This window comes from Sphaerodactylus townsendi, linkage group LG02 (genome assembly GCF_021028975.2).
Source record: "Sphaerodactylus townsendi isolate TG3544 linkage group LG02, MPM_Stown_v2.3, whole genome shotgun sequence".
In the NCBI taxonomy this organism is placed as follows: Eukaryota; Metazoa; Chordata; class Lepidosauria; order Squamata; family Sphaerodactylidae; genus Sphaerodactylus; species Sphaerodactylus townsendi.
Genome location: NC_059426.1, coordinates 85,481,748 through 85,501,218, shown reverse-complemented (window position 1 = coordinate 85,501,218; position 19,471 = coordinate 85,481,748). Strand labels below are relative to the sequence as shown.

The 19,471-nt window shown below is 39.2% G+C and overlaps 1 protein-coding gene across 12 annotated transcripts in view; it reads right to left on the bottom strand.

Moving 5' to 3' along the window:
- Positions 1 to 19,471, bottom strand: part of SOX6 (SRY-box transcription factor 6) — a 583,835-nt gene that overhangs the window by 379,992 nt on the left and 184,372 nt on the right. The window contains exon 1 of one of the 12 annotated variants that reach the window (XM_048485159.1): positions 13,795 to 13,913. The exons of 10 other annotated variants lie outside the window; for them this stretch is intronic. The gene's annotated coding sequence lies outside the window, so the exon portion shown is untranslated. Of the gene's footprint in view, positions 1 to 13,794; positions 13,914 to 19,471 lie in introns of those variants that run through there. One more of the 12 variants, XM_048485161.1, reaches the window with a different exon arrangement.

Sequence of the window (19,471 nt, the reverse complement as noted above, 5' to 3'; positions counted from 1 at the left end):
TCAAATGACCATCTTTGATTGCTGGAACACGAGGGCCTCACTCCCTCGTGATCTTAATTCCTGGGCAAGAACATATTGGAGAAAACTGTCTTTTAGCTACCCTGGTCCCAAGTCATGCAGACTATTAAAGGTCAAAACCACAACTTGAATTGGGCTTGGGAGCAGATTGGTAGTCAGTGTAATTGCTGTAGTATCGCAATAACATGCTGCTGATAGCAGGCCCCAACGAGCAGTATAGCCACAGTACTCTGTACTAGCTAAAGCTTCCAAACACACTTCAAGGGAAACACATTTCCCTGTCTAGTTCTCGGTAGAGGTCATTAACACGGCAACCAAAGCAATCTGTGCTTCAAAGCCCAGCCTGCAGTCAGATTGAAATTAGTCTAGAAAGTTAGTCTCTTCTAGGAGCCCCTGGAGCTGAGAAGCTGCCACTCGCTCAAGTACCCTGTTCAAAAATGGGAGACTGGCTGGAAGTTCTCTAATAGAGTACCATTTATGGAAGAGGGTTTTTTCACAATAGGTCATCTAATGACTGCCTCTTTGAGCACAGGTGGTATACCTGCCCTCAAAGAAGCATTTACATCTCCCTTTACCCACTCAGACTCCCACTGGCAGCTTTTATTAGCCAGGGTAAGGGTTGAGAACGCAGGTGGCCAGTCTCATATTTCCAAAGATCTTGTCCACATTCTTGGGCTTCACAAGCTGAAATTGGACAAGAAGACCCCAAAGGTACACTATCATCACCTCGATCATCACCACATAAGCTCTAGTATGAGCTCTGTACTATCTTCAGTCAGTCTTGCTCTGAGCCTTCTGCTTACAGTGCTCAAGCTATAATCTTTCCCTTTTCATACTAACAGTTCCCAGTAAGCCAGGGAGACTGACTGTGGGCTGAGGGCGCTTAGAGGCAATTGTGTCAACAGCCTCGGTCATCTTCCTATTCGAGAGCGTGAACAGGTTCTCAACAGAATTGTCAGCGGCCAAGGTGGGGAAATCTCTAAGCCCTGATTAGAAACCACTGGGATCCATCAGGCACCTGGGGTCACCATCTTAACGGGTCCATCATCCCTGTGGAAGGAGGAGGAAGCAATAAATCTAAACTTTGTTAGGCAATTATGTATCTATGACAAATGAGTAAGCTTTAACTTCCACCACCTCCAGGTCACCTTCACCATCAACATAATAGACCAGATCCAGTTCATGGCTGGCTAAGTGCCTTGCTAAGATGGATACTTCTAGTTTTAATAAATACCCCCAGGATTCAAAGAAGTCAGAGTCTCTAATCACTTGTAGCATCCTAAACTGGGAAAAATAGTTTTAGGAAATGCATACTTCACAGAAGCAGATACTTTAATCTATTAGGTGCATATCCACCAAACAGTCTTCACCTACTCATACAATGATGCTAAATTGCCCTCAGAATTCCATGAAAAGCAATAAGAGTGGTCAGCCCTTGTGGACAATGGAAAGGGGTACAGCTTTTCAATTTACAATCAGCAGTTTGTATGCATCACTGCATTATATTCTGAATATGCGCAAAGTTTTCATTTATCTCTGTACTGTGTCATTTCGTTGCCCACCTGACAAGCCCAAGGCCCTCATGTACACACAGTGCAGATGTCTAATAACCACTGATAGCAACTTTGACAGTGCATAACTGCTGAAAAGTCACCTATCTATTGATCATGCTACATTTTGGCAACAAACTGCATGCAAAAAAATTCCTTTGGCTTGACTTGAAAGTATTAGTTACCCCTTTATTTGATAACCAACATTCTAGTGCACTGAGTACAAATACGGAGGAACAGTTCCGAGAAAGAGATGTTAGGAAGCCTGTCAAAAAAAATGAAGGGAAGGAGAGAAGTCTGAACTGTGATTTCCACACCCATACTCACATTTCATAGTTAATGTTTGGCTACAAGTCCTGAGGAATGAGGTTTTGTCAACTCTCCCAAGGTTATATACTTTCTCTTCTGGCTCCATGTTTTTTTCTGTATCAATTCCCATCCCTCTGTTGTCATAAGAAATGTGATTATTTACATAATCATTCATCTTTTTCTGATACCCCTTTCAAATCTTCAGGGTAGGAAGAGACAAAGTGACCATCACTTCTTCATGAAGCAACATTACATGTTACAGATGACAACTTCTCTTCCTCTTGAGTGCTTTTATTAATCAATACATGGAAAAACACAAATATCTCTTTTCAAATCATTCTGGCACTTATAAGTAGGCAAGAAGTATAATAATAATTCTGCTACATGGACTTAATATTTTAAAACCAAATCATCAAACAAGGGAAACAGAAACAAAAATGGGAGGAGAGGAGAGAGATTCAATTTCAGACTACAATGCAGATGATAATCTGCCAAATAGAAAAGATTAACTGTTTTGGAAGTCTAAATGAATACAATGCAGTAAAACTAATAAGTTTCGGAACTATCAAGAGTAAGGGGTGTTGAATTCATTGGTGACACTGTAGTCTTCCCTGCGTGGTGCAGGATGCCATGCCAGCACCCCTGCAGGTGCAGTAAGGTCCAGGGGCGTGGCCCAGGGAGGAGCCCCACTGCACCACATGCCAGGACTGCATTCAGTGGGGTAAGTCTATTCAACCCAGTGAGGGCTTCCCAGCAGCAGTGAGGCTTTGGGGCATTTTAGGAAGCCACCTTAGAGGCTATGAGGCCACGGTGCCACAGCCAGGAGCCCAGACCATTGGATGGTGCTGTTTATTACATTTTTATCCTGCTCTTTCTCCAAGGAGCTCAATGCAGTATAAAACATTTTCTCATTTTATATTTACAACAACCATGTTAGCATAACTGGCCCAGTCACCCAATAAAATATGGCTAATTCGAACCTGGCTATCCCCAGTCTTCCACCATCCTAAACTGACTGGCTTTTCCTTGTATGACTATGCTTGGGCTACCACTATCATTTATTTATTTATTTATCGAAATTATATTCTGCCCTATCCCCGCAGGGCTCAGGGCAGGTCACAACATAAAATCAATTAGACGCTCATATAAGTATGCATGTAGGAGATACAGTGTATATCATATACAATGATTCTATAATCCTTACAATATTCCCTAGTATAACATTCACATCTCACATACTTAGTGCAATCCTATACTTTTTCAGTCTTCAAAAGGTGTAACTCTAGTTAGTCACTACATTACAAAACTCACAATAATGCAACAGAACATTTGCCACATTAGTTGTAGCTTTGTTTCTTGTTAAAACACTGTAAAACAGTTAAAAATAGAAAAACATCAGGGACCATTCCTATACCATTCCTATGGAACAACAAAATTACAGCAGATTTTACTCTTAATTCAAAAGTTTGACAAGCAAGACTAAACCAAAAAGACAAATTTGAAAACAGACATAATTCTATATTTATATTAATATATAAACTTCAAGTATTAGATAGTTAATGTTGGATTGCTTCAGTCATAGGAATGATTACAAATGTTTTTTAGAATGACACGCAGGTTAAAAGATCATGGAGACCTATTAGGAAAAGCCAGGAAAACAGTCAATGCAAAATTAATGGTGAGACAAGCCTTGATGAACCTTCAACACAATAGAATACCTGCTAATGCTGTAAATGTTGCCAGACGAGTGATTTACAATATGCTTTGCCTTGAAAAGCCAGTAAAAATCAACCTGATAATACAGAATTAGTGCTGTCTCTCTAATCTCTAAACGCAATTGTGTTTAGAGCAGGTCATAAACGAGGGTGTACAATGTCCTTTTTTTAATCTCTCGAAGGTATCAAAACCTTTGGATTGCCAATTCAAACTGAAAATCCCAAGCAGATCTAGGTAATGGTTAGATTTTAAATAATTAAAGTATACTGAATTCTGTAATGGGTTACAGTCATCAATTGAAAGACAGGAACGAGTCATGGACTAGGACTTAAAGGACTATACAGGGAGTTCTACTTGTACAAATAGGCTTCTGTTCCTCCCATACTCCCACCTCAAGAGCTTTCTTCTTAAGAGTGACTCTTAAGAAACTATCAGTGCAGTCCTAAGGGGAAGGATGAAACTCCTTAGGAGGCAGAGTGACCCCTGCACTGGCATAAATGCCATTTGTGCCGGCAAAAGGGGCATTTACACCAGGCTTATACCAGTGTTGGGAAGCTGTGTGGCAGCATCGCAGCAACATCGCACTTCAAGTACAGGAGGATCAGAGGTGGGATCCAGCAGGTTCTCACAGGTTCCCGAGAGTAGGTTACTAATTATTTGTGTGTGCCGAGAGGGGGTTACTAATTGGTGATTTTGCCATGTGATTTTTGCCTTAGTTACGTCCAGTGGTGGGATCCAAAAATTTTAATAACAGGTTCCGATGGTGGTGGGATTCAAACAGTGGCGCCGCCACACACACGCACCTTTAGTCCCTATTGGGCAGGGAGGTTGCTTTAGTAACCCCTTCTTGGCACTCAGAAAAAATTAGTAACCTAGAGAAGTGGTGAGAACTGGTTGGATCCCACCTCTGGTTACGCCCCTCCTCTCAGCAGTAGCGTGCAGAACTTAAAGCAGTCTAGCAGGAGGTGCACCGGTGTGCGTGACAGCCTGCGCCTGCGTGCATTCGTTTCCTGCCCAAGGACTGGTGCAGCGGCTGCATTTTTGCCACAGCCCCGTTCTGGAACGCCCCGCCCCCTGAATGCCTGGCCATGCCCCCATCATGCCCCGCCCAGCCCCATTGGTGCTATGCCACAGTTTGAATCCCACCACCATGGGAACCTGTTACTAAAATTTTTGGATCCCACCACTGAGGAGGATGTGCCAGCACTGAAGCGGGTGTTCCTGGGGGTGGGACCAGCCTCAGCCAGCTTCCTGAGCCCTTTCAGCCTGGGAATGCCCCCTTTTGCTGGCACAGACTTATACTGGCAAAAAAGTGGGCAAAGCCTATAGCGCTGCATAGATCAGTTCCACAGGTGTTAGGGAAGCATCTCTGTCAGCTTACCAGTAGCAGTGTAGCCAGCCTCTTTGGAGATAGTGTAGGTGCATCGTGGCTATGCCATCCCTAACTGCAGTGCAACTACCCACCTTTAGGTCTGCACTACTCACCCTATAAAATGTGAGGAAACTTTTGAAGAGGCATCTAATGCAGTACAAGAAGCTATAGTTAGAGGAAAGAAACAGAAGTCCAGTGCGTATACAGAAACACATCTACAAGGATTACCTGAATCCTTCTCATGCAGTCAGAAATCGTGGAATACACATATATGCATCATTACAATCAACAAAATCAGATCATTTACTCCAAGCCAATTGCTTTTATTGCCTTTTTCATCAAATCCAAAGAGCTATTTTAAAAAAAGATTTCACATATAAGAATACACTAACTATACCACTCAGAATCATGACTTCAGATGAATCCAGTCCTCAACATGCTTCCTCTAAAGAAATTATGGTTCATTTCTCATCAGTGTGCTACAAAAGACTGTTGTGTATGTCTTGTATCCTCTCTCTTCCAAAAACTAGCTTTTCTTTATATATTTACTTAAATATCAGATCCAAACGCGAAAACATGCTTGTTTTCAGAGTTTTTACACTGTATAACTCAGATGTATTAATCAGGCTAAACAGACAGTAGTCACAGGATCACCACAGGCATTCTGTGACAACTGTAAGGCAATGATAACACTAAATAAAGTGCAACTAATAAACTAAGGGGAGGGGAAGCAAATTAGCAATACACTCAGTGGTGGGATTCAGCAGGTTCGCACCACTTTGGCAGAACCAGTAGGTAAAATGGTGCTCGTAAACAACCAGTTGTTAAATTATTTGAATCCCACCACTGAATACACTATAAAACTATTTTATAGAAAATAAAGGGAGGACACTGAAGACAGATTCAGCACTGTGTGCCATTTAATTACCACCACTCTGAAATATTATTTTGTAGAATTGTTTATTATAAAAGGGAGGATGTTATATAAGCTGAATTGCAAAATGCAATGTGTTAACTGAGAATAATTTGTTCTTCAAAGTGAGTACGCTCATAATGAAATTCTTCAAACTGAAGTTATGGTTATATCACAATAGCACTAATTTGCTTGGCACTCAATGGTGGCCAGTGTTTCCACACAGATACATCTATCACATGGCTATCTTCTGCTTATTACCATTTTCAGGATGTATTTGAACATCATACTCCTAGTCCTATCATGAGATAAGAGCCATAGCTGTTCATGACACTTGACAGCATTGCGAAAAGGCCACAGTTTCTCCATTTGTATCAACATGAGTCTGAATTTATAGAACTCAAAGATTTGCAGCTCTCTCACACATGCTCTTATACCTCATCCAGTGCTATGAAACTGTAATGCCATTTGATGGATTGTGCTTGTATTAATGCATTTAAGTAGCTTTTATAAACAAAATACTCAAAGCTGTTGGACAGCTACAGCAAAAAATACTACCTGTGCATGCATCTTGACTTAGGACATTACACACTTAGCCAGCAGCATAGATTTTTGCCCAGTGGGGTAACTATTTTTTTACAGGATACATAGTGTCACTTGTTGGAAATATTAAGAAAAGCGATATGCTTGCTTCTCTGTTGATGTATTTAGTCCCACTCCATCTACTGGCTATGGACTGCTTCATATACCATGTGACAGAAAAATCCATGTTTGCCTCTCTCTGTATATTCATCATGGTTCTACAACTGTATCAACTCTCTCCCTGACTAGGGGGGATATTTGCCACATTCATCCATTAACTCTGTATTGTGTGAAACAGCTGGTGTGGTGTAATGGTTAAAATATCAGACTGCAATCTTGGAGGTTCAGGTTCAAATCTCCACTCTTCTAGGGAAGCTTGCTGGGTAAACTTAAGCCAGTCATGCACTCACTCACAGCCTAACCTACCTTAAAGAGGATAAAATGGATGAGAGGAGAACAATTTCACTGGCTTTGAATCACTGGTAGGAAGAATGGTGGGATATAAAAAGTGAGGTTTAATAAATTCTGTTAATCCTGGCCACATGAAACTGCTTATACAATACTGATAAAGAGACATAGCCAATAGGTGTCTGTTAATTGTGTTAGCTAAGCATTAGCACAGCTATTAAAATACAAGAATGCTTAAATATTTCTTAAAATATTTTAGTTTATTAGTGAGTTGATAATAATAGTATTCTCTGGTATTCATACACTATCAGTTGTCCCTCAAAATGATTTCAGCAGCCACCAAAAATAGTCTACAGTAAATGCTCTTGTTTGTTTAGTGTAGAAAACTCTCAGAGAAAAGTAACACATACACTATACATGTCCATTCCACCTACTTTTTTTCTGTATTGCTCAGAGAAAGGCTAGACTGGAATTCTCATTACATGAGATATTCCAGTGGTTTATGTTCCACTGCAATTTTATTTTAGGCTCTATTACTTACCTAGGTCACAGCCATTTGCAAGCATGCAACCCTAAACAAAAGCAATGGGGTTGCAGCATTTCTTTGCCTCTAGCAGTTTTAAGAGAGTAAAAAATTCATAGACACATTTTCTTTATCCCACACAGAAATCTTTGAACTGTTACAGATATATCTAAATTTGAGTCACATTTACCAGAATGGATCCTTTTTTATAAGCTAGTTTGTTACATTTCATTTGTTAAATTTGAATTTTCTCAACCTTCTTCAGTGTAGAGATGTATTGAATGTGAGCTCTGGAAAAAAAATCAGCTTTGTTGTAATAATCATTTGTGACTATAAGACTGTGTGTCACTTAACTGAAAAATTAGATGCTGTAGCATTAGCCACAGTGTAGGGTCTCTTCCTTTCCCACTATGAGACTGTTTTGTGGAATGCAAGCCACTATCCATAGTGTGACAGAAATATTTAACAGAGTTTGGCAAGGAGTCTGCAACAGCGCTTCTTGGGGTTGTTAACTGGCAGGACTTATGAACTAATATATTAATCTCCAATGACTTTTAAAGTCAAGTATTATAAATATTTATTTATTAATAAAATGTATATTCTGGCTCTCCAGAGACTTGGTCTCGAGGCAGCGTCAACTAACTAAAAAAATTAAAACACAATCACAAAATCCAGGCCAACACCATTAACACGTAGCCGCTGAAAAACAGGCCAATGCCATTAAAACAAATCAGGGCATTACGTAATATATGATGGCCTTGTCTTATTTTGTCAGTTACAAAGGTTTCACCTTTGTCAGCCAAGCAGCATACGCACTTCTGTTCACAAGCAAGACAGACTTTCATCCACTCTCCTTATGGATTTTGTTTTAAAGGCAAGCAGAGATGCTGAAGGCTTCCAGAATTCCAAAATTAAACATATTTTTATATTTACATGTCTTCGTTTCTTAGTTTACTTCAGAGTCAAAAATCCATGAACAGAAGGTTCATGAGTCAAAAGCTTGTAGGAACAGGCATGACTGTTTTGAAGACTTGAGAAGGTCACTCGACAAGTGCTGCAAGCCTCTATAGGACAGGGGAGGGGAGAAAGGAAGATTTTGTCATGTTTTCCCTCACACCAGGGTAATCGCAATGATTTGGGCAGAGACAATTGAGATTGGGGAAACAGCACAGGAGGAAAGTATTGGATCCCCCACCACAATGTGCTGTCCCAAGCTTCAAAACAGTCACAAGAGACTTCTAGTTCCTTTTTCTTTTTTTAAAAAAGGCAGATCTTCCATATTCCATGTTGGTCCTCAGGGTAGATAGTTTGTGAAAAGATTTTGGACTATGATCATTAGAATTGCCAAACTCCAGGTGGTGGGTGGGCATCTGCTGGGATTATCTGGAAAAAATAGCCACTGGAAGGCAGACTCTATATCAGGGGTAGGGAACCTGCGGCTCTCCAGATGTTCAGAAACTACAATTCCCATCAGCCCCTACCAGCATGGCCAATTGGCCATGCTGACAGAGGCTGATGGGAATTGTAGTTCCTGAACATCTGGAGAGCCGCAGGTTCCCTACCCCTGCTCTATATAATCATACCCCATTAAAACATGATAGCCATGTTTAGATATTTGAAGGGATATTTGATATGATAGCCAAGATCCCACCCACCTCAGGATCCACCCTCAAAATCTCAAGTTTTCCCAACCAGGAGTTGGCAACCTTAATAGTAATGTAAGTATGGGTAATATAAAATCTACTCAGCTGCAGGTATGTATGTTTTAATTGTTATAGTAACCAATTAAAACAGGAATCACATTAATTGGGAAGTTAGATTCTTAATTTTAATCAGTGATTTTTCTTGCTGATTTTATCAATTATTTAAATCAATCCATTCTATTCTTACTTACTGTTTAAAGTTCACCTTTTAAACAAGCCTGTCTGTTGCTTTCAACTGAAGATCTTGTTTTGCTTGCCCTTTTCATTGAATGGATAGACAAATGCATAGCAGCAATAGCATATGAGATACTACCACTAAACCTGCTTTCCAGCTTTAATCCGATTTCCTCCAAGACCTTTGCCTGCTCTATGCTAGGAATGGCTCACCAACAGGTAACTGCACAGCAGTAGCCTATCCTGAAAAGATATTTAAAATAATGCAAGACAAGTTTCTCTAAAAGCACATTTTTTCTGCCTTCCCAGGACTCATAGCACAAATTCTTTCACAACAAAACAATGAAACAAGGCACAGTCAACATGGATCCATATCTTCCTCCCTCTATCTCACTGTGTAGGTGATTTGCCCATGATTTACCTTGGGGGTGTTAAGCAAGAATTCATGCAAGTGAGACATGCCCAGACAAGCCAGCATCTCCTAGGACTATTTTGCTAGTTATGCTAAGTGCAACGAAGTGATAGAACACCCAAACTAGCCTTTATATGCAAACAATCAAACAGACTCAAACAGCCAGTTCATAAGTTCCTTGTTTACCATTTAACATAAACCAGTTTCACATCATACCGCCTTCCAAATGGCTTACAGAGAACAATATAAATCATTCTTAATACAATCCATTTAAACAAATAGAAATAAACACAAAATGAAATTTTGAGATTTCAGACAAGCTATTCAGAAAAATCTGGTTTCATAACAGGGTAAATATACGCTAAACACTGAAAGAAGGAAGCCTGGTGAATCTCATTTCCACAATATTTACCTCTGACAACTGATCTCCAAAACTCAAGAGCTCTTAATACGAATGTGCTTAGTCTTAACTCTTATGAGAACCTGAATATATGCTCTTATTTTGGTTAATTTAAAGCATGTCAATGGAACACTGAATTTTAAATTTTTATCTTTAAAAACAGACCATGGGTCATTGCCCACAGGGAAAATCATCTTGGGATTGGACTGGGACCATAAAGTACAGTACCTTTTGATACCAGTCTGTCCCTCCCCACTACAGCCGAGGTCTCAAGTTGAAACTGGGATCAGAGCCCGGGATCAGCTCCACAACTCTTTTGCTCCTTGTTCCCGATTGGCTGTTGCTTTAAGGTGGGAACGTGAACGGGCATTCCCTTTTTTTTCCATAATGGCTACGTAGCTACGATGTCACAATGCGGGAAAAGTGTTGCAACTTTGTAGACAAGAACACCACACAAATGTGCACCTATTAGTTGCATGGTCGTGGCTTCATATGCAAGAAGAAAAAATTAAAAAGGCACGTCCCTGCCTGCCCTGAGTCTCCTGTTCTGTGCATAACCCAGCCACTGTGCTATGATTGGCTGACAGCACAAACAGAGACTCAGGGCAGGAAAACGATTCCCCACGATACTGGGCACAGAAAAGATGTACCTTCATGGCGGTTTCTGAAAATCCCTGGATGAAAGGGGTATCGCAGGGCTGGACCGGGACTGAGTTGAATTTGACACAGGAGTCCTGGGGAGTTCTCCATTGTCCCGGGACACCTAACAGGACTATCCCATGTTATTTCCGTCATGGGGAATCATCCCATGAAAAATTGAAGTCAGTACTTTCCTGCCCTAAGGCATCTCAGCTCTAAGTTATTTAGGACTTTTATGATTCGAAGGTTTGAATTTGGCATTGATACAAACTGGTAACTAAAAAGCAAATATAAAATTGGTACCTGTAGCCCACATAAGATAAAATATAGTGCTGTGCCATTGGGCTAATGCTAAAAAGCAATTACAGGCAACCCAAGTACAGTACATTATACTGATCAAGTTAAAAACATGTAAGGCAAAGTGACACAGCTGTAACAGCTGTCACAACAGCCAAAAATGATGCAAAGCAGTTTGGAACACAAGCAGCCCAATCGTGGGGGAAGAGGAGGGATTGCTTTCTGGAACTGGAGGACCCCTGCACTGGCATGACTGTCCGTTCCGTCAGTGCAAGAGGCAAATGCGCCAACAGAGGGGCAACTTAACTAGGCGGCCAGATGCCACTTTATGGTGCCCAAACTAGAAACTACCTAAATCGCCCAGGCCCACTAGTGCAAAACATTGTGCAGGCATTGCCAAAAGCATTCCAAGGGCATTCTGGGGGGAGCAGGGATAACCTTAGATGGCCCCTAGTGCCCGGTTGGCCCCCATGTGCCAGTGAAGCCACTGGTGGAGATACGGCATTATTTTCATGGGGAATTTTAGGATGAGGGGTTTTTTTTATATTTTTGCATCACGGGAAAGTTTTTTGGAGTGGGCAGGGCGGCACCGTACCCATCCACCCATCAGCTCTGAATTGGGCTGCGAGGTTTTTAACTAGAATTTGAAGAAATGCTCATATTTCTAATTTCCTTCAATTAAAGAAATGATTAAACCATGGTTTTTATTTCTATAAAGATATATGCATATTGCTCTAGTTTAAATGGTCTCAACATGTATACTCGTAATGTGATAAATTGTTCATTGTGAACCTAAAATCCACACTTGTTTTCTTTACCTTGCACTATCCCTAGTATGGGATTACACAAAATATACCAATATAAACTGCAAGCCACATCCACTGTTATTTTTCAATTCTGACAGAAACATTAAAAAATTAATAAATAACAGTTGGGCAATGTTCAGTTAATTAATTACATTGAATTTAAAACTTTATTTTGATTTAAAAGGTGTCCCTGATTAATCCAGCAAATTATTTTATTGTTTTACACCAAGTAGTTAAAGGTAGCAGGTATCTTCGTCTCCCTGACTCAATCATATAAGATATATAACTCTTCTAAACAGAGTTGAACCCTTTAAAGTTCATGAAGTCAAGAACAGTATAACTGGTTTTACAAATGCACTGCGGGTCTGTGGATCCATTATCTAAACCCAAGGAAATAGGAGGGATTTTCAGTACAATTGTTTTATTTGTATGGAAATTAATGCATATATTGGGATTAATTCTAGTTATTTCACTAGGTAACTACCACAATATCACAATCGAGCCCTTTGGGGGTGAGGCGGCTTATAAATCACATAATAAAATAAATAAATAAATACATAATCGTATATTATGCTTGATTTACTGGGATGATTTTGTAACAATATATTTGTGAATGGGACAAAAATCGCCAAGTGCATACATCTGTAGTGCTAGAATAGTCAAACAGGAAGAAAATACACCTAGCAAAATGTCCAGGTCCCTACCACAGTACATTCCTTCTCAGATGTTTCTAACATGTGGCTACTTTCTAACCCCATTTCTGAAGTGTAAAAAATGGAAGCATTTTATATTAGAAGGAGCTTTAATAAAATCTACAGAGAGTAAATTGACTGTTTATGTTGTGCACAAAGATCTTTAGCATGAAATTGTGCTTTAGTGGAACATGCTGGATTATCTTAAGCAGTGCATTTAGCTTTTCTGGAGGCTCAAAATATTTGCTTAAACAGTAAATTAACTTTTTTTTGTATCTAACAACTGACTGGAAGAGCACAGAAAATGCAGCATCTAGTAGTAAGGGCATCCAACAATCATTCTACAAATAAGTTTTTCTTCAGAAAAGCTGAGTAATAATTATTCTTTTTAAACAACATAAAACTTTGGTTGCTGAACTTTTTCAACAAACATACCATAACTCGCCTTTCTCAACTCCTGTTGCTCTCCCTCCCCCCACATTTGAATCCAATTTTTAAGAAATAGGAAAATAAAGCGTTTAAAGATAGAACATATTATCATGATTATATTGTCCAAGATGCTTTTATTTTCATAATTTTAATCTTTCTTCCTGTAAAACATTATATTTACAATCATAGCTTCTACTGTTCAGTACTCTGGAGCTGTTGAACTAAAAGAGAAATTATATAATTTCTGAAGTTGTCACAATGAAGGATTATTTTACTGAATACCACATTAGAGCTTGTTCTCGTTTTTCTAATCTCTTTTTGTTCTAAACCACAACTCAATCCTGTCTTTCAAAGGTATTTTACAATCCTGTAGTATAAAGCAATATTATTACAAAAGCAGCTTTTAAATTGGTTTTGTTTACTTAGGAGAGGGTGGCTTATGGTGTGCTTAACATAATAACTCTTTAAAATATATCTAAAATTAGATATCTCCTTAAAGAAAATGTTTAATGTCTCTAAGAAGATGTCTGTGCTTACCTGATTCTGCCATTCCACTCCGACAGGCTGAACAGTATTATCAGCTCTTTGAGTACTAAATTCTTGCTTACTGGATGGATATTTTTCTCCTGCTGGATTAATAATCAACTTTCTAGATCAGTTCATTTACAGTTCTGTTTGATTAACCCTTTGTTTTACTTCCCCTCAAACAGTAAATATTAGGTTTGTTTTCCCATCCAGGGTTCAAAAATAAAATTGACATAAATCATTTTACAACTTTGGTTTAAAATTTTAATTAGACCCAAACAAGTCATAAACATTTTTTTAAAATGTACATAGTAAGGCAATATTACCTGATTTGACAATTAAGGATTTTCCAGGTCTTACCAACTGGTGACATGAACAGTCAACATTTTCACTCGCATACAATGAAACTTCTCGCAAATCTAGTGGTTCATGTTATGGAATCAAGTATGGAAAGGATTACTAACATTCTCAAATGGAGGGTAAATGTGACTGTGCCATTTGACTAGTTAGCAAAAAAAAATCAATTATCAGTTTATGAAAGGCTGTCCATCTGTTGTGAGAAAGGAAAAAAGCAAGAGTGGCCAGGAGCAAGGAAAAGATAAGAGGAACTCTGATCCTTTTTTTTTTGTAAGTTCAAGTTAGGTCAGAAATACTGAGAGAATGCAAACCTAGTAGTCATTACATTTTCTTTCCCAATACCACTCCAATCAAGTAAATAGAAGTTCTGGAAAAATCATTGTTCTAATAACTGCAATAAACTTTGGAAATGTATTACACTCTTAAGATGATTCTTCCAGGACTGTGCAAGATTTGAAGAACCTGAACAGGATAATTTCATTTACTTCCCACTATGGTTGCCAAACCCAGCCTGGGAAAGTCCTGGAAATTTGAGGGTGGAACCTGTGGTACCTGTGGAGAGGGGAGTTTCAACTGGAATCTATGGTTTACCATAAGAGTTTGTGCTCCAGATCCAACATTTCTGACTTCATAAGGGCCACCAAGGCAACTAACAAATTAAAGCACATATCAAAATTCACATTTTGAAAACCATTTAAATCACCAAAAATACATCATTAAAACAAGTAAAAGGATAGGAAAAGGGGATCAATAGGGGAACATCAAACAAAAAAATGTCTTCATTCAGTGGCATAAGATGGCAACAGTAGGGGGAAGATGAGTTTCCCTGGGTACAGGGAATTGGTGCCACAACTGAGAAGGATTTGGTGCCACAACTGAGAAGGCCTTCGCTTAGGTTGCCACCTGCCTAATCTTAGAAGGTGGAGACACCCGAAGCAGGACCTCAGAAAATAGCCACAATGGACAGGAACTTTCATAAGAGAATAAACAGTCATTCAGTTGTGTTGGTCTAAAACAGGGGTAGGGAACCTGCGGCTCTCCAGATGTTCAGGAACTACAATTCCCATCAGCCTCTATCAGCATGGCCAATTGGCCCTGCTGGTAGGGGCTGATGGGAATTGTAGTTCCTGAACATCTGGAGAGCCGCAGGTTCCCTACCCCTGGTCTAAAACCATACGAGCTAGTGTAGATAGGCCAAGACTGGAGTGATAAGGTCCCCATGACCCACTCTGGTCAGCATCAGACTAAAGCATTCTGCATCAATTGAAGTCTCAGATCACTTTCAAGGGCACTCCACACAGAAGAAGAAAAATAGGTTTTTATACATTGCTTTTCTCAAGCCTAAGGAGTCTCAGAATGGTTTACAATTACATTTCCTTCCTCTACTTATAACAGGGACCTGGAGAGGCAGATGGGGCTGAAAGAGTTCCAACTGAACTTAACTGGCCCAAGGTTATTCAGCAGGCTTCATGTAGAGGAGTGGGGAATCACGCCTGGTTTATCAAATTAGCGTCCACCGCTCTTAAACAACTACACCATGCTGACTACATAGTGCACTGCAGTAATCTAATCTAGATGTTACCAGTCACGTACCATGAAGGCCAAACCTTTTCCACCCAGAAACAGCTATAGTTGGCTGCCCAGTCAAAGCAGGCCATCCACCAGGGCAGCCAAAGCTCCTCAGGTCCATAATTGCACCTGAAAACAGATTGAAAAGGATTGGGGCTGCCAGACTCCAGGTGGTGGGTGGAGATTTCCCACTATTATAACTGATCTCCAAATGACAGAGATCAGTTCACTGTGGAAATATGGCTACTTCGGAAGGTGGATTCTATGGTATTTTACCCCATTAAAACCCTCCCGTTCCTAAACCCCAACCTCCTTGAGCTCCAGTCCCAAAATCTCCAGGTATTTCCCAACCCAGATCTGGGAACACTAGAAAGGATCCAAACAATCCTCTTCTCCTGGGAAAGCTTGATATTGTCTAGCCACCAACCATTCAATTGCCCTGATTAATAATAGAACATTTGAGACTGATCAATAGTTACTGAAATCTTCTGGGTACCATGTAGGTTACTTTAACAGTGAACACACCACCTTCTCTCGCAAGAAAGCATTAACTACCTCTTGGACCTAATCAGCCAGCAGCCAACTGCTAGGTTCTAACACTGGTTCCACACAGCAGAAATAAAACATCCTGCAGACATTTCTTTTTGCCAATTTCAAAAGCTCACTTTTCTGCATACCTGAAAAGTTCCCTGAAAATAGAAAGACTCTGTCCTTCTCTGTGAACAGCCCCATTAGAGAGTTTTCATTATCAGCATGGGAGATAACCACTTTAACTACTATGGCTAATAGTAAACTAGAAAGCAGGAAGGGCTGATGTTTATAAATAGCAATGTCATTCACAAAAAAAGGTTGAAAATATTGGTCTCATGGAGGAAATTAGAGGGGTTTGCTTTGGTGAGGAGAAGAGAAATAGAAGAAACTAGCTGGTCAGGAAATCCAAAATGGCATATTATTAAAAAAAGGAGGAATAAAAGAAAGTGCAATCTTTCTGTCTTGTCTATACTTTTTAAAAAGCAATGAGTTAGTTCTAGGGAGCCCTGGGCAAAATCCAGGACATTGCAGCCTTTTCACTCTAACAAAAATGATTTCCCTGCAAAAAGCATACTGGACCTGTTTTATTAAACAGCTCTGAAGTACCCTTATGTTCCCTAAAGACAAAGGGAAGAACCTTTTCAAGATAAGGCCTAGCACAAAGAGACTTGACCTTCTCTTTGCACAAAGTAAGTAGAAAATATATTTTACATGGGAGTAAAGGGCTGTGCAGCAGTAGCTCTTAAAACAGTTTATTGTAAACTTTCTATAAGATGTGCTATGGACAATAAAATGCTGCAAAGTGTGGAAGCAAATTTCCTTCATATTTATAGTAAATATTATTCTTTGCGTGTTGAAAGGAAAACCTTTTTAAAAAACCAATAATGTGAGAAAGCACAGCGGCTAAATTTATTGTTAAGTATCACATCACTGATACTCCTGGGGGTTTCTCTTCATGGGAAGAAAGCTTAAATAACATTTTCTAACACATTGGAGTGCTTCCCACTTATGTGAGGGCCAACAGAGGCAATACGGTTAAAAAAGCACAAAGGACCAGTCAATTAGTAAACAAGCTTTTTATTTTTCCCCCCAGAGGATGGACACAAATAAATCCAACTTTGTTTAATAAAAGTGAACTATAGTTATCTTTTGTTCTGTGCAAAGTACATTATCTCTCTTTCCTGTTTCACCTGACTAATCTGGAGGTATTTCTTCCATCACCTGACTTAGCAGTTGGCTAGAAATAATAAGTCAAAACAATCTGCTATTGTTATATGAGACAACAACCTTTCATGTCCTTGAGCTTACCATGACCTTTCACCCTGCCTATCCCCCAATGGTCTCTCCTAACAACTAAAACTACATTCAAGCTGAATTCCAGATTGTCATATAAAGAGCTCTGTCCTTTCAAAACAAAAGTAATTTTTACACCAAGGTGGGGGAGAAACACAAGTCCATTGTTCCTTCACAGATGGAAGTTAGAGTTACTAAGGCAACAGCTCTAATCCTCCTTTTAACCACCTTTTTCACATCATTGGCCTATCAAATATGCTACCTTTTAACTCATAAGCTCAAAAGCTGGTAGTCTAACTGGCTGCTCTAATTAGCTCCGATTTTCACAGTACAGACAACATGATGAGCTAATCGAAATTTGCAAAATAATGACGTACCTCCAGCAAATATTCCTCCTCCTGAGGCCCAGTCTTAGAATAACAATAATGAGACCATTATTAGAGGAGGGCATTAAAATGCTGCACTGCTGCTAAACAGAGAACTTAATTGTTCTGGTCTTGTCCATTGAATCAACAACCTATTGTTGCAAACTTGAAAAATAAAGGACTAGAGAATGGGTGCCATAATGATTGGTCTGTGCTGCCATACCAGCACTCTGCAGAATTGTTTTTCCTTTTGAAACTCTTGATGGACTAGTAGTTTTGTTTAAAAGTAATATAAAAGACAATTGTTTGGGGGGGGGGAGTCCCATTTATTGAAATCTTTAGAAGAAGTTCCTGGGATTTGTTTGTGACCCTCTCAGATTTTTTTTTAAAGACACAGGAATACTACAATTTGAAGAACTCTATTACTACTGTCTACAAGACTCTACAATTACTGTAGATAATACTGTCTTGTCTATTTACTGTAAGGAAGAAGGAGAGTTCCTTGGATCTCTACAATACCAACTTTTATAGATCAAAGAGTGGACATACCCAACTAAGCAGAATTATCAGTTATATACATATAATGTATTCATAGTATGCCCTTTACTAATAATTTTTTCTTCTAACTCGGTAGTCACATTAACAAGCAACAAAAGACTGCACCAATTTAGTAAAATATTCTACCACTTCTAGCACAGTACAGAATATAATCCAAGAGGAACTTCTATGTAAATTATTCTAAAATGAATAATAAATGTTCAGAAACTTGAACATTACATTGCAAATATGCCTGTGTATCAGTTGTTACAGTGGTTTATACTAAGTAAGAAGCAAAAATGAAAAAGTGAAGAGAGAAAAAGATCACACAAAAGGTGAACTCCATAGAATAAACAGGCAAGGTAGAATCAGCTCAGTACCCTCTTAGGTGAACTCTTTCACCAGTTGAACAGGTGCTTATGAAAAATATCTGCTGATTCTCCTCAAGCTACACACAATGCTATTCTTGAGTGTTCATTGACCTTTATTAGGTACAAATGTCTGCTGAGAAAAAAGTAGAGATCCAGTCCATAAATACACAGTTCACTGGATCCAATCATGGTTGGAGATGTAAAATGTATATGCAAGATACTGTTTTCTTTTGAAATGTCCGTTCATTATCTGTTTATTACATTCAGGGAGCCAGATAAGATAGTAACATTTCTACACAACTGTTGTTTGTAGATGAACTTATAAAATATTAAGAGAAACGTATGTTTGCTTGGATATCAATGTGGAGGAAACCCTATTCATTACATTTCAGTGACTCCTCACCACATTTATGCTTGAAAAAAATTGATACTGAACTTCACAGTGAAGTTGATTCTGGTTATGTTTATGTTTAAGAGCTTTTGACATGGATTGACAGACCAGATCACCATAGAATGGTGGAGAAGCTTGAAAATGATTTGACAATTGTGAACCTCCCTGCAACTTCTTAATAGTCTGCCTAGTTCTACACATTTCCTATTCATATTAATTTGGATATCACACCTTTAGCACATTATTATATGTACCTTTGTTGTTTCTCTCCCACATACAGATGAGATTGTCAATAAAAACCCATCTGATATTATATAAGTTAAAGTAAGTTTACTTCCATTTCATGGGCATCCACTTAAGCTGAGATCTGCTCCAAATCAAATCAGCAATTCTGAGAGGTAATTAATAGCTAGATGACAAGGGGGTTCTATGCCCACAATGAAGTCCCTAGCCTTTATCTATGATGATTACAGGTTACTCATAAAGCAGGCCATATTTTGAGGGTTTGACAATATTTTCTGTATTAGTAGCTTCCTATAGGGTGTTTTAAGCCCACAAAAGCTGATTTCAAACTGTTCAAAATATACCA